The sequence below is a fragment of the Globicephala melas genome, chromosome 16, assembly GCF_963455315.2.
Source record: "Globicephala melas chromosome 16, mGloMel1.2, whole genome shotgun sequence".
In the NCBI taxonomy this organism is placed as follows: Eukaryota; Metazoa; Chordata; class Mammalia; order Artiodactyla; family Delphinidae; genus Globicephala; species Globicephala melas.
In genome coordinates, this window is record NC_083329.1 from 82,738,474 (window position 1) to 82,760,599 (window position 22,126).

General features: G+C 52.5%; 1 long non-coding RNA gene across 1 annotated transcript; it reads left to right on the forward strand.

The window, feature by feature from the left end:
• The first annotated feature begins 1,986 nt into the window (after nucleotides 1–1,986).
• LOC132593590 (uncharacterized) lies at nucleotides 1,987–21,416 on the forward strand. Its single transcript, XR_009559252.1, has 3 exons — nucleotides 1,987–2,402; nucleotides 5,985–6,087; nucleotides 20,038–21,416. It is a non-coding gene; the product is annotated as an uncharacterized lncRNA (long non-coding RNA).
• Nucleotides 21,417–22,126: the final 710 nt, after the last annotated feature.

The following is a 22,126-nucleotide window of genomic DNA, read 5'->3' on the forward strand; positions in this document are numbered from 1 at the left end:
AGCATCTCTGGGTTCCAGCCCTGGCTCCGCGGAGGACGTTGGTTTCCATCGGTAACAGGAGGGGGAAGCTCTGCTCTAGGTGGTCCCCGTTCCTCTGACAGTCTGTGATCACACCCCCCCCCACTTCTCTTGCTCAGGACCCCTGGGAGAGGAAGGGGGGGCTGTTGTGAAGCCCCTCAGGATGCAGAACAAGGGGATGAGCAAAGGGGAGACTCCAGTGCTATAAAGAGTTTCTCCACTTCCAGGTTCCCTTTGAAGTTCTGAGAAGGCTCTGTTTACCCTTTACCCTTCCTAAGCCAGAGTGCCCACAGTTCTGCCTCCCCTCCCCCTCCCGCCCAGTCCATTCACGCATTTACCGAGTGTCTCTTCTATTGCAGGCACAAGAGGCACTACATGGAATAACTACACTGCACTTGAACTTCTCCAGTAAATGCTTAAAAAGGATGCCTACTATGCTTACCCTCTGTCTTTGGAAGGTTCTCTGGAATCTAGGTTTTCCTCTGAGTTTCATCTCCGGCCTCTAGCGCTGGTGCAGGGCAGGCCGGTGGAGAACCAGGCTCCAGGAGGCCTGCGTGCTGGGATCACCAGGGACGCCCAGAGCCTCCCTTGGGAGACGCTGTGTAGTGATTTCTTCCTACGCTGTCCTGGCGGTGGAGGCCAGGAATTTGAAAGCTGGGGATCTCAGCACCTCTGAAATTACAGGGCATCTCTCACTGACATGAGAGCGAGCGCAGTGGTCCAGCCTGGACAGGGTGGAGCCCTCACAAACAGCCCTTCCTCGAGCCTCTGCTCCCCTGCGCACTTCCCTTGCTGCACTGCAGTCCCAGCCCTGCACCGGGTGGTCATATTTTTTCCAAAGGGCAATCCAGGCAATTTGAAGCAAACAGATTTGTTCCCAGCCACACGAGAACACAGGGTTGTGGTTCACAGCCAGGGAGATGTCCTTTTTCTCCACCGTCTTCCTGGTTATCCAAGGTGCAGGTGTGGGGCCAACCTTCCCTCAGCTGGAGAAGCCAAGACATCCAACATCTAGTCTTGATTATTCTTTTTTTTAAAAAAAATATTTATTTATTTATTTGGTTGCACCGGGTCTTAGTTGCGGCTCGTGGGCTCCTTAATCACGGCATGCGAACTCAGTTGAGGCATGCATGTGGGATCTAGTTCCCTGACCAGGGATCGAACCTAGGCCCCCTGCGTTGGGAGTGTGTAGGTTTTTTTTTTGGCTGCGTTGGGTCTTCGTTGCTGCACGCGGGCTTTTCTCTAGTTGCAGCGAGCGGGGGCTACTCTTCGTTGCGGTGCGCCGGCTTCTCGTTGAGGTAGCTTCTCTTGTTGCGGAGCACGGGCTCTAGAGCGCAGGCTTCAGTAGTTGTGGCTCGCGGGCTCCAGAGCACTGGCTCAGTAGTTGTGGCGCACGGGCTTAGTTGCTCCGTGGCATGTGGGATCTTCTTGGACCAGGGATCAAGCCCGTGCCTCCTGCGCTGGCAGGTGGCTTCTTAACCACTGCACCACAAGGGAAGTCCCTAGTCTTGATCATCCTTTAGCTCATTTTCCAAAAGCACCCAGAACTCTGTCACTCTACTCTTGCCCTGCTCGTTGACACACCTGCAGCTATAAGTTTGCTGATTTACTCAACAAACTTTTACTGGGCACCTACTATGTGCAGGCACCGTGCTGGGAGACAAGGAGGCCAGCCGAAGAGTCCAGGTCTCAGCCTCAGGGAGCCCTCAGTGCAGAGTGGGAAACAGAATTCATCAAACAACAATGCAAGCCTGTCCATTTAGCATGGGCTGCAAGAGAGCCGTGCGGTGTGACAGTATAGAAGAAGCCAAGGGGGGTGGGCTCCTGAGCCAGGGCAGTAGAGGTACTTTGAGGGTGAGTAGGCAGCAGCAGGTGAAGTGGGGAGGCTGGAGGTTCATGGCCTGTGGAAAGGTGGGTGTGACGGGGTGGGGATGGGGGAGGGTGGTGGGCAGAGAGGATGCAGGGGGAGGCAGACCCAGCCTGAAGACCCTCCACCGCTGACTGTATATTTTTTCTTTATTCTAAGAGCGGTGGAAAGCCATGGAACTGTTCTAAGCAGAGAGAGAGAGAGGGAAGCTGCCCTGCTGGGGCAGGCGGGGGTTCCAGGACGCCTCTCGGGTCTCTGACTCACCTGCGGATGCTCACTGAAATGGGCACCCGGAGCTTGGGACTGCGGCTGGTGTGGCAACCAGGCAGATCGGTGGTCCCAGGCAGGAGGGCGGCAGGGCAGTCCTGGCCCTGAGGGGGTGCACCCTGGGCTCTGAGGCGGTAGTGTGACATGGGCTGCAGCCTCTCACTTCCTCTCATTCCATTCCCACCTTGGAGCTGGCCGGGTACTGGAATGTTCTCTATAGAAAATCCAGAAAGACCACAGGAGAATGAAGGTTTGTGCTATTTCCCTCCCATCTGAGGGGAAGGGCTGGGGAGGGGGAGGGGAGGCAAGGAAGGGAGGGGGAGGGGAGGGAAGAGGGGGAGGGCTGGGGAGAGGAGGAGGGGGAGGGGAGGAGCCGCAGCTGTCTGCCGGCCTTCCGTCACACGGGGAGTCGAGTGCCGGCCCCCACCGCCTACCTCTATTTTTACATCAGCGCCGCTGGCAGCTGGCTGGTTGAATCGGCCTCCCAGTGGCGGAGGGACTCTGGCGGCGGGCGAGGGTCGGGGAAGCACGTAGTCGTCTCAGCAGGAATTATGAAGCGAACCGTCTCTCTTGCGAGGAGATCTTCGCTTTTCCCCTGAGCTGCTGTGCCCTGGGCGCGACAGCTGCCAGGCGGTCAGGGCTCTGGGGACTGAGCCGGGAGTCAGCAGGACAACAGCCTGGGTTGGGCAGCGAGCGCAAGGCGTGGGTGGCTGCGGGGCGGCTGGAAGCTGTGCTAATAGGCACTGAAACGCGCCATCCCGCGGCGCGATGGACCCAGCGACACGCGATCGGGCGGGTGACAGACGCTCAGAACCCGGGGCCGGAGCCTGGGCGGGGCAGTCAGATGCCGGAGGAGCCGCCTTCTTCCCGGCGGCGCCGCGTCCGGCAAACCCTCGGCGTCTCTGAGCCTAATTCCCACCTGTGCGAGGGGGTAGCGAGCCCAGCCCTGCGGGGCTGGAGGATCTCAGGCGCTCGGGACTGGTGTCCGCAGTGCCGAGAGAGGGGCTACTTCTTCCTCTCGCTGTGTCTGGAGGGGAGCTCGGCATACACCCCCTCCCTTGGTCTGTGACGGGTGCAGGAGCCTTCCTGAGGTCACCGGCAGGGCTCAGGTGCTCTGCCACGCGCCTTCGGGCCCCTCTGGGTCTCAGCCCGCATGTAAAACAAGATCACCTCCAAGAGAACATCGCTCCTCTGAGCTGCGGCTGTACCTTCAACCACCTGGTGGTTTGGGGCGTGGAATCAGAGGCTGATGTTGGGTCCCGGCTCCTGAATTCACCTTGTTTGCACCACAGGGTGAATGTTGACTGTGTCCATCCTGGGGATTTAGATTCCCAGAAGAGGGAGTCAGGGTTGACCCTTGCTGGAAGGAAGGGGATGGGCTGGGAGCAGCACACCCTTCTTGCCTGCTGTGAGGGGTGGCTGCTGCCCTCCCCCCACACAGTGGATCCCCCAGCTCCCGGGCCTGGTGGAGGAGAGCCATGAGTCTCTCTGGTCTGTCCTCTGACATTCCGAGCGAGAGTCTGGTGGCCCAGGGCCCAGGCCTGCCTGTGCTCTCAGGCTGGGGCGGGCCAGGCTGAGCCTGACCCCATGCAGCTCAGAGCCCCGAGGGTCACGCCCCGACCACTGGCACAGCCTCTCCTTCTGGGGACTCCGGAGCAGGCAGCTGTCTTCCCCTTCACACACTCCACCTGACCCTAGAAGGAAGCAGAGGGACATGGACAAGTGGCCAGTGTGGTTTTCCCCTTTCTCCCTGGGTGAGTAAGCTCAGCTTTACTCTCAAAGTCAAGAGCAGCCGTGGTGGGCCCCGAGGGGGAGGCAAGGGTGTCCAGACCCCGTGAGGGACGCACACGGGGCGGCCCAGGCCGATGCACAGGCGTCCTCTCCGCCCTGCTCCGCATCCCCCCTTCCCCACGTCTCTGAGCACCAGGCGCCCAGCTCCCCTCACACTGTGTGCCCGTCTTCCTGTCGGGTATCTGGAATGCTTGGCCTGTCTGTGGACCTGGGCAGTGGGCAAGGCGTGGCCCCAGGGGAAAGGCAGCGGGCCTTGAGCTGCTGGGACCCTCTCCCAGGGCTTCAAGTGTCAGGTCTGGGTCTCGTTAATCTCAGATGCTCCTTGAGGGCGGTGCCCAAGCTCCCCAATAAAGTGGCCACCAAAGCCACGTCGTTCCTCCCACGGGGGCTAGCTTGGTGGGGCCGCTGGTCCAGCAGCGAGTCTCTGCCTGTTGTGACCTAGGGTCAGGGGTCTCCCCACCGTGCCCTGTGCCAAGGAGCAGCTGGCCCCAGAGGAAGCTAGAAGTTTTCCCATTTTGCAGATTGGAAAGACAAGGCTGAGAGGTGATTCTAAAGTCCCAGGCTGCTGTTGCGTCAGGAAGCTGGACGTTTCTCCGGCGCCCCGGGCTGCCCGGGGCAATGACGTGGGGGGGATGGTGGGCGAGCCCTTGGCAGCCCTGGAAACACAGAGTCAGTCTCCTTCCTGGGGAAAGACCAAGGGGGCACGACCCTCCCCCATCCCCTCGGTCAGAATCCGCCTTGAGGACAAAGCCCGCCACCACCCTTCTCAGGTGTTTTATTTTTCTCTCTTCTAAGTGGCCTCTCCTCGCGCTATGCACCTGGCTTGCCATCTCACAGGTTCATTATCGTCCAGACTGAGCTCCCAGCGCTGGGTCTGGACTGCAGCCTGGGGACAGGAAGAAGGGAGTGGGGGGAGAGCAGCCTTCCTGGGCTGGTCTCACAGTGACAGCTGAGCTGCATGCCTGCCATTCCCCCCAGCGCGCTCATTCTCTGGATATAGGGGCTGCTGGCACAGCCAGGGCCCTGGCTCCGGGGCTGGACACGCTGCTGCTTTAGGGCAAGGCCAGCGGCCGGGCTGGGGCGTCAGCTTTCCCCCTGTCCTTGCATGGTCAGGGCCCACAGCCTGCATTCTGATTTGTGTGTATTATTAGGTCCCAGGACTCCTGCAGCCCTGGGAGAGCCTCAAAGGGTGGGCCCCAAGCCAGTCTGTGAAGGGAACTTGCTCCTGAACTTGAACTGTGTTTGGGGGTCCTCTGGCCTGCTTAAGATGGCAGGCCCGCCAGCTCCTGCTGGTAAAATGGAAAGGTGCCTCAGTGCCTCTCCTTGTTGTCCCTCCAACTGCCCTTGAGCCCACGGTGCTTGGCAGTCCCCTCCTGCACCTTCCCTCACCCCCGACCCCGCGGCTCCTTTCTGTTGTATAACCTAGTTCATGGCTGACGGAGCTTCGCTGCTTTCTTCCCTGGTGACATGGGGGAGTGTTTACTGGGGCGGTTAAGGCCACGATTCTACAAGGAGGGTTAATTCTGGGAATTGGGACCACACTGCCCTGGAGGTGAGGGGGCGTCCCCGTCCAGGGCACAGAGCCCCCCGACCCCCAGGCAGGAGGAATGCCCAGACACTATTTGACGATGACTGTGAACGGGGAGAGGCTGTGCAACTTTGCCACCGAGGGGACAGGAGTGACAGGCCCCTCGCTCTCTGCCTTTGGCGCCTGCCCTCCACCTTGGGGGCTCAGAGCCAAGGCCAGGCCTAGTGAGCAGGTCTGGTTTGACTGGACTATTATTATCATGAATTAATCTTTTTTACAGGTAAAGAACTTCATTAACCTTTGTTTCAAACGTTATTTCCAGGCCTTTTCAGCTTACTGAGCTGCAGAGAATGAATTGTTTAAGCAAAGTCTGAAAAGAGATGCAGTGTCCGGGGGGCTTGGGCTTAAAATTCTCAGAGGTCTGATTTTATCACATCCACGAACAAAATGTTTAAAAGCGGCCATAACGGACTGGCAGCTCCTAGTAACGTCTTCAAGTTTTCTCTTCTTCAGACGTTGACTCCATTCAGTTTGCCTGGTTCTTAGAAGCCTCATGAGAACTCTCAGCGGGCTCTGGACCCTCACCATCACTCCTGACCCTGGTTGGAGCGCACAGGTGAGGGGCTGATGCCGGGAGGCCGGGCCTGCGGCAGGAGCTGCAGGAGAAGCCAGGCCAAGTGGAGGGCACCACACCCTGACCCCTTGCCCGGCCCCTCGGCCAGACCCCCTTCCCAGTGGGCGCCTCAGCGTAAGGGCTGCAGCCTTTCTTCCCAGGGAGCTCCTCCAAGGCGGGCAGCCTGGCAGGCCGATCTCACCTGTGCTCTCACAGCCCTGGGTGCCCCACCTCCTGGGGACGGAGGTCCTACCTCGCACTGGGGACCCTCCTCTGCAGAGGTGGGCACAGCCCCCAGGGCGTCTGAGCTCTCCCCACTCGCTCCCTGGGACAGTCCCTCATGACTCAGTGCCTCGGGGCCTTATCTTCCGCATCTGTAAACAAGGGGCGTCGCGGTCACCGCCAGGGGCTCTCTCTGCCCCAGCCCTGAAGTCCTGCCCGCGCTGCCATTCCAAGAGCAGGACGTGGTGGGCTCCTGAAGGCCCTCTTGGCTGTGGCAGTGCTGGCGGACCCTCCACCCTCGGGGAGGAGCTCTGGCCCCCCGGCTTGCAGCGCCCAGGCCGTGGACCTTCTTGTGTCCTCTGCCCTCTGCCTGCCGGCTGCGGCCACGACGGTCACCACTGGGGTCACCACTGTGCCAGAGGGAGAAGTTGATATTTCTGCTGCCCTGAGAACAGTGTCCTGAATGGGGTAAGCACAATATATGTGTTTGTTGAATGCATTAAGGGTGTATTATTCAAGACCTCAATTAGAGATTTTTCAGAAATAAACTTTTATTTTGGAAAGTCTTTAGGTTTGCAGAAAAGTGCCATGGGAGCACGTAGACTCCCACACATCACACCCCCAGTTGCCCCACTGGTAGCCCTTCTGTTAACTGGGAGAGTTGCCACTCTTGGGAACCAGCCTTGGCGCGGTGCTATTGCTTACACTCCGGGCTTTCTCTGGGTTTCTCCTGTTCTCCCGTTGGTGCCCTGTTTCTGCTGCAGGACCCCATGGATGCCACGTTGCACTGGGCTATCATGTTCGCCTCCTCTGGTCTGTGAGAGTTTCTCAGTCTTATCTTGGTTTTCGTGACTTTGACAGTTCTGAGGAGTTCCGGTCCGGTATGTGGTAGAAGGTCCGTCAATTTGGGTTTCCCTGGTGTTTTTCTCATGATCAGACTGGGATTCTGGGTTTTTGGAAAGGATACTAAGAGGCCAAGTGCCCGTCTCCTCATATCACGTGAGGGGACCCGCATGACACCCCTGCTGACGTGAGGGCATGTGGCTGAGGGGGTGCCGGGCAGGTTTCTCCAGTCTGACTGACTATTTCACTTTCCCTACAGTATTCTCTGGAGCCCAGGCTTAGAGCTTAAAGGAGGGGGATTAAGCCCCACCCCCTGGAGGAGGGAGTCTCTCCGTACACTGTTTGGAATCCCCTGTAAGGTGGAGCTGCCACTTCTCAGCCATTTATTTACTTCTTCAATCGTAATTTTCATCAGTCTGGGTTTATAAATATAGTTGTTTTACACTTTGGGTTATAATCCAGGTCTATATTATTTATTTTGTTGCTCGTATCCTTCTGAATTTGGCAGTAGAAGCTCTTACGGGTTGCGTAAGATAGTAGAAAACATATATTGGTCTCTGCCCCCGGTTCCTGACACAGGGCTCCTGAAACCCTTGTGATTTCCTGGGCGATAGGAGGGTCTTCTGTTCTAATGAGGTGACTCTGCGTGGTTTCTGAGTGAGGGCTGGTCACCAGCAAGACCCAGCAGGATGAGAAGCTTGGAATTTCCAGATCCACCTCCCATTGTTTTGGGAAGGAGAAGGACTGAAAGCGGAGTTAATGATGGATCCCGTGAGCCTCCCTAAATCCCAGTAGGCTGGGTCTTTAGAGCCCAAGGGGAGGGGCCCACAAGGTGCTGCCTTGGCCACAGGGTCCTGAGAAACGGGGTCTTCACTCCTGCAGGAGGAGCCCAGCCAGGCCCCTGCCCAGCACAAGCCTGCCCGTCTGAAGGTGGCTGAGCTCTGCCTTCACCTTTGGGGACGTCGGCAGTGACCGGCCGCCAGCGACACTACTGGTTTGTCGCCAGCCCCCTCCTCTGTGTGGGCACAAAAAGTTCCCGCAGCTTGGGCCTGAGGTCTCGCTCTTTAAGTCCGGGCAGAGGGCACATCTGAGGGACACGTGGGGCTCAGAGATCTCGGAAGCTTCCAAATTAAAGGGAAAGGAATCTTGGCTGGAAGCACCAAGCATCTTAAGAGACGTGACTGTAGCAAAACAGAGAAGTGTCGTAACTCCGCCTTCTGCCTCAGACCCCGTGCAGGGGGAGCCCTGCGGAGGGCTCGCCAGGCCTGGGGCCTCATCAGTGCTGATCGCACAGGGAACTGTGTGCTCTCTGGGGAGAGAAGCAGGATTTAAGTCTGAGGCACGTAAGGCAAGGTAACAGGCATTTATTGGGCACCCACCGTGTACCGAGCACTCTCCTGGCCACTGGGAGAGACAGCAGGGAAGAGGACACGTCTCTCCTGCCCGAAGAGCATCTCTCCTGTCTCCTGAAGAAAGTAAGACGCACAGGAAACGACCCTGTTAATAGGGATGCTGGCCGGTGACACCTCTGTGATTCTGCGAGTTACGACCGGGCTTCCCGCAGACCAAGTCCAAGGCTGCTCTCTCTGCAAGCTCTCAGGGCACCTTCAAAGAAGCACAGCCAGGCACGGAGGGGAGGGCACATGCCCCAAAGCACTGCCCTGCCCGTGTCAGACAGGCATTCCCTCCAGTAAGAACCTGAGCACCACCCTGTGCCCTTCTGCTCCTGCCTCACATAGGAGCAGGCCAGGCAGACTGGACCTCTTGCCAGTTCCCCTGGAAGCAGAAAAGGCGACAGTGGTGTGGTACAGAGGATAGATAGCCCCCAGAGATGTCCATGTGCTAACTAACCCCCAGAACCTGTGACCCTGGTACCTTATATGTCCAAAGAGATCACAGATGTGACTAAGATAAGGACCTAGAGACGGGAAGCTTATCCTGGATTATGTGGCTGGGCCCAGTGGAATCACAGGAGTCCTTAGAGGAGGGAGGCAGAGATTCAGAGTCAGGGAAGGAGAAGTGATGGGGCCAGTGATGCAGTTGCAGAAAGGGACCAGGAGACAAGGAATCCAGGCAGCCTCCAAGGAAACGCACTCTCCCCAGGGCCTCCGGAAGGAAGGCAGCCCTGCGGACACCCATCTCAGACATCTGGCTCCAGAAATGTCAAACAGTAAGTCTGTACTTTAAACCACTAGGTTTGGGTTATTTGTTACAGCAGTGGTAGGAAACTAATACAGCTAACTGTCTTATGAAAAATGGCCCTTTCTAGGGCTAACTTCCCTCTTGACCTGGACCACAGGTTGTACAGAAGCGATGGAGACCATGTTGCAAAGGGGGGTGATTTCTTTGGGGTCTGTATTAGGTACTTGACATTGACGTTTATGTTGGGCTCCCACCACCTCCACATCAAAAGCACAATTATTATATGCATCCACCTTACTCGGGTGGCAGCAGACTTGCCTTCCGTTCTCTGAAGTTCTTGCTGACTTCTCTTTGGACGGCAGCAATTAGGTGCCTTTGCTATTTCGAGCCTCTTCATTTCCTGGATATCAGCATGACCACAATACCCCACAGACAGACCCTCTGCCACCCGAGGATTTATTTTCGCACGTTGCTTTTCCCTTCTACGTGACAAAGTGTCTCAAGGGAAAGGCAGCTTCGCGGAGCCGGGCACACAGAACGGTGGGCGACATTTCTGTGCACACGTGTCTGTGAGGACGTGGGTGCCATGTTCTCTAAACCTCTCCAGAAATAGACGAACTAAAACTTCCACGAGATTGAGGAAGGCTTAAAGCAACAATCCCACTCTAGTCTCTGTGCCTTGTAGCTGAACCCTCCATAAATGGAGGTCCCCGGTCACGTCACATATGTGCCACATGGAAACCAGCAAAGCTCGCGTCCCGCGCCCTGCCATTCACGACGGCGCTCAGAAAGTAGCACCTGCACGTCATACAGCATCTTAAACCTACTCTCATTTTACAATTGAGAGCTGCTTCTTTGCCTCCGAGACTTGAAATATGGCAAGTCTGGGCTGTCTAGGTGCTGCGCTCCTTGCCTAGTGTGGTGGTGAGGCAGGTATTTGTCGATGCATCACGCGCCTCACCCTGGAGCCTATAACTCAACGCGGATTAGCTTGCGTCGTCGTGTATACTTCTTGATTGATGGACGCTCAAGTGATTTTCAACAGCAGTGCCAAGACTACTGGATATCCACATGCAAGAGAATGAAGTTGGACCCCTACCTTATACCAACACAAAATTAACTCAAAATCAATCATAAATCTAAATGCAAAAGTCAAAATTATAAAAATCTTAGAAGAAACATGGCAATCGATCTTTGTGTCCTTGGAATAGGTGATAGTTTCTTAGATACGATCCCAAAGGCACAAGTCACAAAAGAAATAGGTAAATTAGACTTCATCAAAATTAAAGACGTTTTTCCAAGTTCTGTGTCTTCTTTTTTTAAAAATTGAGATATAATTGACATATAACCTTATATTCACTTCAGGTGTACAACATACTGTTTTGATACTGTATATATTACAGAATGATCACCACAAAAGTCTAGTGAACATCCATCACCACACACATTTATAATTTTTATAATCAAGTAAGTGATTTCTGTGACTGGAAGAAAATGAGGACTCAAAGTAGGCAGGTGCCAACTGCAAGCTGCCGGGGGGAAAAAAAGAAGAAATGAATAAAAAAGTGAAAGGAAGGGGAGGGGAGATGTGTGGGGACAGCAGACCCTGGGGAGCATCAATTTTTCCTTTAGAAATTTGATGGGGAAGAAAAGGCCTTGGTTGTTGACTTCATTTGCTTTTCTTTGTTCACTAGTGAACTGAAGTTTGTTTTTTGTGAAGCGTGTGTGGCATATGCTCACTGGGCAAACTTGGCCTTTTGTGACGGGCCTGTTGCATCCTCTGTGGAAAAGCACATCCGATTTTCCGATTAGTTTGTAAGGACGCTACACTCCAGCTTCTGGGCAGGTTTACAAGTTGTGATCATATTTTGCGGCTCCTCAATTTGAGAAGCTGTGGTGGATTTGCAGGTATTTACACATTCTCAGCGTGTGTCACACATCTATGGCTGGAGTCTGGTTTTGAATTTCATGCGCGAGAAAAACTCATGTCACTGGGGATGATAAATTTCCTTCCCTCTAGAGTCTGGTAGAGCGGGGCTGAGAGTGCTTTGTGACACCCTTGCTCGTGGGTGAGGGAAGAGGAATGGCAGACAATCATGGCGTGACAGGGAGAATAATGATGCGGACTTTAGATAGTGGGACAGAAGCCTCCTGACTTGCAGTGAGATCTTGGCAAGAGCTGGAATTTCTGCTGGAGAGGGTGTGGAGAAAAGGGAACCCTCCTACACTGTTGGCAGGAATGTAAATTTGTGCAGCCACTGTGAAAAACAATATGGAGCTTCCTTAAAAAACTAAACATAGAGTTACCATATGATCCAGCAATCCCACTCATGGGCATATATCCGGAGAAAACTATAATTCAAAAAGATATATGCACCCCAATGTACATTGCAGCACTATTTACAATAGCCAGGACATGGAAGCAACCTAGATGTCCATCGACAGATGAATGGATACAGAAGATGTGGTACATATATACAATGGAATATTACTCAGCCATAAAAAAGAATGAAATAATGCCATTTGCAGGAACATGGATGGACCTAGAGATTGTCATATTGAGTGAAGTAAGTCAGACAGAGAGGCACAAATTTCGTGTAGGATATCACTTATATGTGGAATCTAAAAAAAGTGGTACAAATGAACTTATTTACAAAACAGAAATAGAGTCACAGATGTAGAAAACAATCTTGTGATTAGCAAGAGGGAAAGGGGGGAAGGGATAAATTGGGAGATTGGGGTTGACACATATACACTACTATATATAAAATTGATAACTAACAAGGACCTACTGTACAGCACAGGGAACTCAATATTCTGTAATGACTATATGGGAAAAGAATCTAAAAAAGAGTGGATATGTGTGTATGTATAACTGATTCACTTTGCTGTACAGCAGAGGCTAACACAACATTGTAAATCAACCATACTCCAGTAAAAATTAATTAAAAAAAACAGAAAACCAAAAATCTGAGCTTAGAAGTCAAAGCCAAGGATACTCGGCCTCTCCTGATGCAACAAACGGCAGCCTCTTTAATGATGGAAGAGTCACAGGATAGAGAGGAGGTACGGAGAATAATGACATTTCAAAATATTCTGCCTCATCAACATCAACAGATGTAATGATTCACGTGTCTCAGAGCATATTCAGGGAATAAGCAAAAAGAGGAAAGAAACAGAATTAAGCAACCTTGGCCCTACTTTGTCTCCTAACTTCTTCAATGTGACATGACACTTGACATGTTTGTTTAGGCCACTTTTCCTCACGGTGCTAGGAACTTCTTGATCACTCTTAAGAGTGATACTGATTTTGATTACATCTTTGAAGATTACATCTTTGATTACATCTTTGTAATTTTGATTACAACTGATGATACCGTAATAAGGAGAAAAACGGATCAAAACGTAAACAAATGATGCATCGTGTGGAAACCGGCAATTGATCAGCCCTGTTACCACTGTGTGTGCAGCGCATTTCCCACAGTCAGGGAGAAGAAACACTTTGTACCTTCATACAAAATAAAAATACTACGGCCACTCTATCTAGTTTTGGTCTCACCAAAGAACAAAATCTCGAGCATTTCCTGTAAGCCTGGACTCTCAGCAGGGACCACGTCATCCTGGATCTGGGGTTAATGTCTGAGACAGTAACACAACATCAGGGCGTGAGGAGCTGATCCTCTCCCACCATGAACAGACAGATGTAAACATGCAATCTTGTGGGGTTTTATAACATGAGATACTTGTTGGATTTTTAATTGGATGAGCTGGTCTTACTGAAGTCTGGCTCCCTTGCCCTTTTTGCAAATAAAAAAATTTTTTTCATCCTGAAATACTTCTTGCCTCTGAAGCTTCCCTTGACAGACTCAATGAATTTGATCTCACAGTTTTGAAAAGCCATACATGTGGCTCTTTGTAGAGCCATGTGGAACATCTAAGGGGCCCCAGAGCCCCAGTGCCCGCTTTCCCATGGCTCCATCCCAGGGCTGGCACCCTCCTTCACGGTGAAACTGGCATCAAGGCTCAAGGGACGGCAACGGCCTCACTGGAAGCCTGGAAACTCCACGGGGCTGCCTCTCTCAGCCCACTGTGTAATCCATGCAACTGACAGCGCTCAGCTTCATCTCCTTGAGAAAGTGTTAGCCCTGGGGCTGCAGGTGGGCAAGATGTTGCTGGAGGAGTTTGGTGACCTTTGAACCCAGTCCCCATCACCTAGGGCCATTTGTAGGCATCCATGTATTTGGCAAGAAACATGGAGATGCATATGGCCTGATCCCTGGACCAGCCACAACGCGTCTGAAACCACCTCTGCCCTGCAAATCCAGGGCTGTGCTCGCCCCAACTGTGTGTCTGCTTTCCATCGGGGCTCCTGGACCCGGGAGGCTGCCCTCACTAGAGGAAGCTCTGCAGGCGGCATGTCAGCTCTGACGGAGGGAGGGCCGCCCCATCAGTGTGTCTCTAGCTCAATGTCAAAGCTCCAGGGTTCTAAGGGTCCCCATGGTCCTGTGGCAGCTGCCTGTGTCACGCCTGCGTTACACGGTAACTGAAGCCTTCTTACCATAGCAGGGGGTCGCTAGCAGAGCACCCGTCCCGAACCCGTGCTGTTCGGCCTCAGTGAGAGGAGCTGAGCGCTGACATCCCCCGCGTGGACCTTTCCGTGGGGAGAAGGAGAACGGCTGCGCGCAGACCTGGCGGAAGTGCTGCGCGCGTCGCGCAGGCGCAGAACGGGTGCTGAGACTGGCGGGTGCTTTCTGGCAGCCGTCTGTCCACACCCTTCTGTCCTCCTGGGGACTGGCCCTCGATGCTGCCCTGCACTGTCAATCACATTGTGGTGCACCCCCCACCCCAGCCCGCCAAATCGGAACCGGGCACCTGACCCGGGATCAGCTGGAAGCAGCATTAGGTCCTGGATGAGTCCGTGATCCAAATGGTCCAGTCGTCGCCCAGATTGGTCTGTGGAGTGCAGAGACGGGGGCTGCTTCTGCGGGGCCGGGGCGTGCCACATGGGGGGGGGTGCTGTGCGGCCAGGACCCCGCCCGGGGAGGGAGCTGGGAGACAGAGAGACAGATGGAGGCGCTCGGATCGGGTCTGAGGACCCAGTCATGCCCGCATCCATTCCCATTGCTTGAATAATGGGAATTTACTTCCTTCCCACCTTTGTTTGGCTTCAGCTAGTTTGATTTGGGCTTCTGTCATTTTCAACTAAAACAGTCCCAGCTGTCCCTTGTACCCAGGCAACTACCTAGTGGTTAAAGGCACAGATGCCCGGGTTCTGATGCTGGTTCCACCTCTCCAAGTGCAGGACTCTGACGCCCCAGCCTGTTTCCTCAGGTGCGAGGTGGCCCCGGTCGCTGTTAAAGAGCCTGTTGGTCATGCCCAGGTGATAACGGGTAAGAAAGCTTCCAACACCTGCCAATCATTATGACTGGGTCCTTTCAAGACCTCCAACTGGTAGGTGCTCCAAAGAAGAGCTTTCCTTTTGAAAGAATGTTCTTAGTTTTGAGGCAGTTTTAAGTGTAACTGGATTAACCCGAAGACCTCTACTTGCTTATTATAGGGAAATGTATCCAGAGGAAAGGAACACATTCCCATTTCTCCAGAGAGCTCTTCAAGAAAGGAAATCCTCCTTTACCCCAAACATTCTGCTAAATTCCAAGGCAGAGGTGTTTTAATTAAGTGTGTGAAAAATACCTATCGTGGCCAGGACAGTAGTAGGTCATGTTCCTCTTTCAGCTGCAGGGCCTCTTTTAAGAGCTGCAGGGCATTGTTTTGTAGAGTTGATTGCTTTTTGTGAAATCGCTGTAGGCTTTCATTCACATAGTGATTTGTATGCAAATCCTTGCAGGAGGCTGAAATGCTGTTTGTTTTTTTATTGGTTTTTTTGGTTTGGTTTTGTACACCTTCTTGTTCCAGAAAAGGTTTATGATAATTTATACAAGATTATAAAAGATAAAATAAAAACAAATAAGTGAAGAAATTGGACCATGGAGGGTGGAAAGCTAAGACAAATCTAGGAGTAAGATTTATAGGCAGGTATAAATAAACCATAAATTTAATTCTGAGCTTAGTAGCAGTTTACACAGAGAGGGGAATACAAGCAGGTGTATGTCTGTGTTAATCATGCCTTTTTTTTTTTAAACATCCTTATTGGAGTATAATTGCTTTACGATGTAATCATGCCTTTTTATTCTGAGGCTTTGACATCTTGGGGTCTTGATGACCTTGTGAAGACCCGCCCCCCCTCCCCTACAAGGGCTGGCTAATTCCTGGAGATAGTACACAACTGGCCTTCGAGCATCTTCCAAGTGCAAACCAACCAATGCCACACCCCAGCTACCTCCTCTATGGGTCTCTCACTCTGGGCCACATCCCCCTGCCCTAATCACCCAGGGCCAGGTAGCAGACACCTAGGGACAGCTCCTATGCCCCAAAGCCCACTGAATTATTCAAACTCAATTACTCAAAATCAAGTTAGCCAATGTGGCACCTGCTTCCCCTGCCGCTTCTTGCCCTGCTTGCAGAAACCACAACAAAGGCTGCTGGCTGAACTGTCCCCACTCCCTCTGCCTTCTGGCTGACCCTGGTACTTCCCTGCACGGTCGTGCCTCTTATTTCTAGGGACTTGTGGATATACAAAAATTTTTCCTTCGTGACAGATATTTCCATGTCTGCGTGTCTTACCGTACCTGAGTAAAACGAATCCCTGGCACATTCTACGGTAGTGCTTCATGACATCCAAGGAGAAAAGCCAGTTGCTCAGAAGCACAATTATTCATAAAAGTGAGGCCAGAGGTCATTATCTCCTGCGAGTCCTCTTAAAGAGGACGTTGTGCCATGGTGTAAACGAAGCCTCAATGGCAAATGCACAACAGAAGGCCTTGGTGTCAGTTAGGACACTTTCAGCAGCAAGTGATAGAAAACTGACTGAAAGAGGAATAGACACCAAAAGTTCAGAGGTAGGGCGGTTCCACAGAACTTACGGCTCCAGGAGAGCTTGGTTTCTTTGTGATTCTTTGGGTTTTTTGTTTTTTTGCTTCCCCACTGGACACTTTCTGAGACACAGTAGATCTGTTTATCTTAATGTAGTAAGAAAAAAAATATATATATATATATATATATTTTTTTTGCGGTACGCGGGCCTCTCACTGTTGTGGCCTCTCCCGTTGCGGAGCACAGGCTCTGGACGCGCAGGCTCAGCGGCCATGGCTCACGGGCCCAGCCGCTCCACGGCATGTGGGATCTTCCCGGACCGGGGCACGAACCCGCGTCCCCTGCATCGGCAGGCGGACTCTCAACCACTGCGCCACCAGGGAAGCCCGTAAGAAAATATTTTGACATATTAGCTGATCATTTTTACTTTTGGTATTCCTGTCTACCCTGTGGCCTTTCTTTTTAATATTAGAGGCTAAGTCCAGAGATAAAAAAATGGAGTCAAAATCTTAGCCTTGACTCTAAATAAAATAGGCTTGTGAAAACCATATCAGAGGTAATGTCTTGAAAACTAAGGATTTCAACGGACGAGAACCTGGCCTTTGAGGGAGGATCAAAAAGATCAGAGTGAAGAGCTGAGTGCATGATGTTTACCTGGAAATGACAACTGGAAGAACACCTACCAGCCCATTCTCTCCACCACAGAGCGAGGAGAGGAAGGCCCTTTCTGGGCTACAGGGAGGAGAGTTTCTCCAAATTTCAGAGGGTAGGGTAGTAGGGAAGGCTACTGATGCTGAGGGTCTCCGAGAAGGAACTCTGTGTCAGGCGCGTCCAGGCTGAATGAGCCATGATAATGACCCTTTGATAAGTTGGAAGGACCCCCGAGCACTGGGGTCTGTGCCCTAAGAAATGGCCAGCATGGACCAGGGCTCAGAGCATCATCTAAGCAGGGTCTGTGCGTGGCCAAGGCTATGGTTCTCAGGGTAGATCAGGGAAAGGTCCTGAGACTCCAGGAGGTCCCAGAGGTGGTGAGAGAGCTGGGGGAGCCTCGTGGTCCTGGTGAGGGGGTGTAGCTACTTACAGACCTGGGGATCTGGCATCCAGGACCATAGCAAGGCTGCGGGGGGTGCAGAGGCGTGGGAATAAGGACCCAGAGGGGCCAGGTGGGCAGAGATGGACTGAGGCCAGCACCTTCTTCTCCTCACAGCTGCAGCACTTACCTGGGTCCCCCAGAGCCTTGACCCATCCCTAGGGCAGAGCGGGGAGAAACATCTGAACTTAAATCCTGAAATGGCTCCATAGTCATTAATAGAGTTTGTCTGGAAATACCAAGATTATTCTTGCTCTTGGGAGAAAATAGGGGCTCAAGACGAAAGTAAACATGATCATGGAAAAATACTGTTTCGTTTTCTCATGGTTGAGCTCACAGATCCTAGCGAAGCTCGGTGTAAGGTATTTTGGTGTTTAGTAAAATAGTTGTTTCATTCCAACTAATACCCAATTATTGGTTATTAGCTGTAGGCAGGACTCAGATGAGTCTTAAATTTTCTCTTTTATCCTTACAGGAAAATAATTTGCCTATATTTCCTCATTTTTATTAATTTTCTATAGTGAACTTTATTGCTGTGGCATTTATTCATTCAGTAAACTACTGGGGACTTCTAGGCACCAAAGGCATCACGCATCAGTTTGGCATGAGAGACAAAATGCCAGCGACTTGAATGAGATAGAAAAGTATTTCTCTTTCTTATAAAATCCTAGGAATAGACCGTCCAGGACTGGAGTTGTGGCTCCACAACTCCACAAGGTCTTCATGCACTCAGGACTCTTCTCTTGCCGTGTATGGTCTCATTTCACATAGTCACTTCCTGGTCTAACATGGCTGCCCAGGTCCAGTCATCACACCCATATTCTGGCTAGTGGGAAGGAGGAAAACAAAGGACATGCCTAGCTGTCTTCTATGGAAAGCTCCTGGAGGCTGCCATGTGATACTGCTATTTACATGTCCTTGGGCGAATCTTGGTCAAAATGCATTGCTTTAAGAGTGACACAGCAAAGTAATTTTTATTCTGAGTGGCATGTACTCAAAAAAGTGGCAGTTCTATAAAGATGTAAGACAGGGGAATGATTTAAGGGGATAACTAACAATCTCTAACAAGCACTAACAAAATCTCTTGGCATGTTTCATTTATGTCAATTTAGTTCAACAAACACAGATGGAGCATTTATCACAAGCCAGAAACGGGCAAGACAGGTGCTGGCGGGGTCCTCCTCCCTTCAGGCTGCTCTCCCCCTGATGAGGCAACTGTCTTCTCATTCCCTTCTGATCTGATTTGGCTTTGCAGAGACAGATTTCTTTCAACAATATTTTCCGCTAGCAATGTTGCCTAATGCTGAACTTTGAGGGTAAAGAATTGTTTTACTTACCTGCCACTTTGATTCTTTATGAGGAATCACCTAGCCTACAATTACCTCTAGGCTTTGAGTGTGAATCATCAATTGATACTAAATCTCTTAGACCCAGAATCACAGAATTTTAAAGCTAGAATGGTCTCAGAGAATACGGAGCCCACCCCACTCATACACCCGGGAAGGGATGCAGAGGCTGGCCAGCGCCAGAGGGTGCTCGGGGTTTGTGGTCCTCTCCAGGCCCTCTGCCTAGCCCTCCACAGGGGGAGGGCAGCATCTCGCTAGACCAGCGCGCAGTACAGTCCCAGGCCTCTGTCACATGTCAGCAGGCAGTGCAGAGGGAGGCTGTAATTGATGCTCCATCCTGCTCTTTCATCCCCAGGTGGCTTGTCCCAATTCTGCAGATACACGGTTCTGAGCCCTGCTGGAGGCAAAGCTTGCTCCCTGTCGCCTCTCTCCACCCTCCTCCCCTCTCCTCATCTGAGCCTTCCAGCCACCCACGCCACCGTCCACCCCCTCAGCACTTGTCCATCTGTCTTTCTACCCATCCCTGGGTGCAGAGGGAGGGGGCAGAACTTCCCCGCACCCGGCCCCGGCAGCATGTCCTGAGTAGGTGGGTTGCGTGTAATTTGTTGTCCTAATAGTAAAAAAAAATCTGGTGGTAAGTGATTGAGTGGGTGTATAAAGAGTTAAAATTACCAAGGTCATTCTTACTTGGGCTGAAGTTACAGCCAGGAGGGCTGGGGATTAATTAGCCTGGTCCTGGCACACCTGGAAGCTGAATCAGCATCTCCCCCAGCCCCGCCCTGGTCACACAGCCTCCCGCCTTCGATCGATCATGTCCCCCGCCTGGCCGGCCGGCGCTCCCTGCTGCCCCTTCCCCGCGGTTTCCGTCCTCGGAGCGGAGCGCATCCTCTCCTCGGCCCCTCGCGGGCACCACCTGCGCTTCGCTCGAGCTTTCCGGGCACGCGCGGGAGCCAGGGTGGCCAGCGTTCTCCCCTCCTGTGCGTGAGTAACCCAGAGGTGCAGACAGGGCAGCGGGACAGGTCGGGATAGAAAAAGACTATGGGAGCATGTCACTCCAACGGATGCAAGATGAGTCCCCTTCCAGTCCCACCCTCGGCGAACTGGTCGTCAGATGTCTCCGTGATCCGGATTCATCTGACTCAAGGTCCCAACTGCTTGCCACAGGGCAGGGGTCGCTCAAAGCTGTCAACACTCTGCTTTTGAGCCTTCCTTTAAAGCACTGGGGCGGGGGTGTGCGATGGGGCATAGACGCTGATAAGTGTTGGGGGAAGGGTGTGTCTATTCTCCACAAGGAGGTTGAGAAAGCGTTGCCTGAGACGCAGAAACTCCTTTTTTCCACATGCTTTGTTGTTCTCTGTGTGTGTGTCTCGTGCATTTCAGAATTCCCCGCACAGAATCGAACCAGAATGGAAAAAACAAATATTCCGGGCTGAAAAAGAAAGATGCTTCCCGGAAGTTATGATGGCATCGCATCGCGTGGGAGCGCCTTCCTTCTGTGGCCGAGAAAACGGAGGGCTATTAATGGATACAGATTGTGGGTGGCCTATTTCCTTGCAAGTCATCCTAAGTGGAAGGCCTAACTGTGCTCCGTCAAGCTCTTTTCCTCGAATTCATTTGCAAAAAATCGCTTCCAGAGTTTCCCTGCAGAGGAAGAATACACCATATTATTTTAGAGAAGGCCAAACACCGCGCGAGAATTCCTGGTCCTGTAGCCTTGTCTCCCACACCCTCGTGCATCCCTGACTGCAGGCTTGCATCTACTTGGTACTCACTGTCGCTGGCAGGCTGGGGCGGGGGAGGGCGGCCCCCGTTTCCAGGCTCTACCACTCTTTTATTTATTTATTTATTTTTTGGTACGCGGGCCTCTCACTGTTGTGGCCTCTCCCGTTGCGGAGCACAGGCTCCGGACGCGCAGGCCCAGCGGCCATGGCTCACGGGCCCAGCCACTCCGCAGCATGTGGGATCTTCCCGGACAAGGGCACGAACCCGTGTCCCTGCATCGACAGGCGGACTCTCAACCACTGCGCCACCAGGGAAGTCCTCTACCACTCTTCAAGAGCACAGATGGAGGAGGGGTGAAGTGTGTTCCTAGGCCCTTCTCCTCAACGCAAAGGTCCTGGTCTAGTGCATTTTGGATGTGACCTCGAGAGACACCTCTGTCCACAAAAATGGCCCCAGGTAGCAGTAGTCAGAGTCCGGGAAGGCCCTAGGGCCAGAGGTCCATTTGGCTACCTTGGAATCTGTCCTTAAGGCCACAGAACAGCCTCAGCTGAGGTCCCCCTGGAGCCTGTACTCGCACTTTTTCTTCTTCTAGTCCCGATTCCCTATCAGGAACCTAGTGTTTAAGGTGGGGGGACAGACGTGGTGAGGCAGAATTAGACTTGGGCAGTGAATCTTCTCTGTAGTCTGAGAAATAAGTGAAGATCTATCTCGGGTCATCTCATCCGAGCTTTAGACTTAACAAGACAGGCTATCCAATGCCACGGGTGGAGGAGATGTTATTCATTGAAAGTTCTCTTAGGGCAAGTTCTCTTAGGTATTTATTTGGAAGCATGTGTCCACAGAATGAAATCCCAAGGGTATAATGAAACCGCAGAAGGGGATTCCCAAACTGATACAAGACCAGAGGTACTTGCTTTGCTTGGTGGCGGAATGGGGATGGCCAGGGAGAGACAGAGGGAAAGGGGCCAGTGAAAAAAATGAGCCCTCTGCAATCTTCAGAAAATACACTTGACTGATGAACTCACCAAACGTTCAGAGGCTGGGGCGGGGAGGGTAATGGGGTCACAGACATTGGGGGCTTCTATTCTGATGGGCCCCAAGATTGATAGTTGGGTTGGGGATGGGTCTCAGCCAAACAAACTTAGACCTTAGGGTGTAAGGGATGCCAGTGGACGTGTGTGTTCCATCACAAATAAACGAGTGAGTTTGGAATGAAAAGCAAAATCTACCTGCACTTTCCTTTTTACGCCACTTGAGAATGTCACCCATTTCCAAGTGGCAGCCTTTGGTCTTTGAGTGTGTTTGTACTTGACAATGAGTGTCCAGCGTCCCTGCTCACCCATGTGGATCACGTGACACATGCATCCCTGTCTGCCTCCTTGACTGAGAGTTCACACCCAGGGAGCGACATTGTGCCTGCAAATACCTCCAGCTTTTCCCGTGGTGACTTGGGTTTCCCTTTGAATCTTGCAGGACCCCCTTTCTGCCTTTTCCTCAATTCTCCCTCCCCCACAGTTGGGTCAGTATTGCCCGGGGGGTCCTATTAAAATGCAGGTTCGAATTCAGTAGGTCTGGGTGGTCTGAGATTGTATTTTTAACACACTCCAGGTGAGGCAGGATGCTGGTTTGTGGACCACAGTTTCAGTGCTGACCCTCTAGATCCCAGAGGAATTTCTCAGCCCAGTGTGGTCCTCAAGCTGTCGGCATCAGAGTCCCAGGGAGGTGGGGTGGGGGGGAGGGACTGGGC